The sequence below is a fragment of the Pinus tabuliformis genome, chromosome 5_2, assembly GCF_031772625.1.
Source record: "Pinus tabuliformis cultivar Carrire ecotype Pingquan chromosome 5_2, CPIR1, whole genome shotgun sequence".
Lineage (NCBI taxonomy): Eukaryota > Viridiplantae > Streptophyta > Pinopsida > Pinales > Pinaceae > Pinus > Pinus tabuliformis.
Window position 1 is genome coordinate 382467491 of NC_142306.1, and position 2211 is coordinate 382469701.

Consider the following 2211-nt stretch of genomic DNA (forward strand, 5'->3'; position numbering starts at 1 on the left):
GCTATCCATGGGAGAATATGTATTGACTAGCCCAATGATTTCCATTCCAATGGGAGGTACTAATGTTGTACTAGGAGTCCAATGGCTACAATCCTTGGGTACAATAGCTTTTAATTTTCAAGAACTTTTCATCAAATTTTCTACGGAATGAAAGGAAGTTGAATTAAGGGGTATTGCAGGGAAACCAGGAATGATAATCAGCTCTAATGGCATGACTAAGCTTCTAAAGAAGGAGAAAAGAGGTGTAATTTCACAATTATGTTCGCTAGATGTTTCCACATTGGAATCATCTATTTCTCCAGATCTCCAAAAAGTCCTAGACAATCATTCCAAGGTATTTGAGACTCCCAAAGGTCTCCCACCTATGCGTGACCATGATCATGCTATTCATCTGATTCCAGGAAGTGTTCCTCCAAACATCAGGCCGTACAGATATCCCTATGTCCGAAAAAGTGAAATTGAACGTATGGTTGCAGAAATGCTAGAGGCTGGTATAATTCAACCGAGTCAAAGTTCTTTCTCAGCTCCAGTAGTATTGGTGCACAAGAAGGATGGATCATGGTGCATGTGTCTGGATTATAGGGAGCTCAACAAGCTCACTATTAAAGATAAGTTCCCATTCCTATCATTGATGAATTACTGGATGAATTGCATGGATCAATTTACTTCACAAAGTTGGATCTTCGTTCGGGATATCATCAAATCAGAATGAAGATTGGAGACATTCCGAAAACGACAATTAGAACTCATGACGGTCATTATGAATTTTTGGTCATTCCTTTTGGCCTCACCAATGCACCTTCAACATTTCAAGGTTTGCTGAATTCAATTTTCAAACCATTCATTAGAAAATTTGTGTTAGTATTTTTTGATGATATACTAATCTACAACAAGTCTTGGAAGGATCATGTTGAACATGTTGACAGGGTGCTACAACTATTGGAGGAGAAACAATTATATGCAAAAAGATCCAAATGTTTCTTTGGAGTTGAGGAGGTGGAATATTTGGGTCATATTGTATCTCATGAAGGAGTTAAGGTAGACCCTAGCAAAATTAAAGCCATTAAGGAATGGAAAATCCCCACATCCATAAAGCATCTACGAGGATTTCTTGGGTTGACAGGGTATTATCACAAGTTTGTTAAGAATTATCGGAGAATAGCAGCACCTCTAACAAAATTATTGAAGAAAGATTCATTTTCATGGACTCCAGAAGGAGCAAAGGCCTATGAACATCTTAAAGAGGCAATGGGCCAAGCACCGGTCTTAGCTACACCGGACTTCACAAAAATATTTATTGTGGAATGTGATGCTTCAGGAAATGGAATTGGTGCTGTTCTAATGCAAGATGAAAGACCCATTGCTTTTGAAATTCGTCCAATCAAGGAAAAGTTTTTAAGAAAAGCTATTTATGAGAAGGAAATTTTGGCAATACTCCATGCACATAAGAAATGGCGACCCTACCTAATGGGAAGACACTTCAAGGTAAAAATGGATCACGATAGCCTTAAATAATTTTTAGAACAAAGATTATCCTCTAAAGAGCAACAAAAGTGGGCCACAAAGATGTTGGGTTATGACTTTGAAATCATCTACAAAAAAGGGAAGCAAAATGTGGTGGCAGATGAACTCTCAAGAAAGGATGAGGATGTGGAAGCATTGTTGTGTGCCATTTCTATTATCCAACCAGATTGGATAAACGAAGCAAGGGAGGAATGGAAGAATGACGAAGAAGTGTGGGCACTTATTCGAAAGCTACAACAAGATTCCAGTACTTCTGATACATTTAGCTGGCAAAATGATTCGTTATGGTACGAAGATCGCTTATACCTCTGTAAGAATTCCCGGCTAAAACAAAAGATTCTTATGGAATTGCACACTTCTCCCTTAGGAGGGCACTCGGGATTTTTAAAAACCTACCACAGGGTTAAGAAGGAATTTTTTAGGGATGGCCTTAAATCATATATTCAAAAGTTTGTGGCGGAATGTTTGGTTTGCCAACAAAATAAAGTTGAAACAATTAAGACACCACGTCTATTACAACCCTTTATCCATTCCAAGCCAACGTTGGGAGGAGGTTTCAATGGATTTTATCACAGGTTTACCCAAGTCTGAGGGAAAGAGTGTCATCATGGTGGTAGTTGACAGACTTACCAAGTATGCAAACTTTTGTGCATTATCACATCCATTTAAAGCCAGTACAGTTTCTAC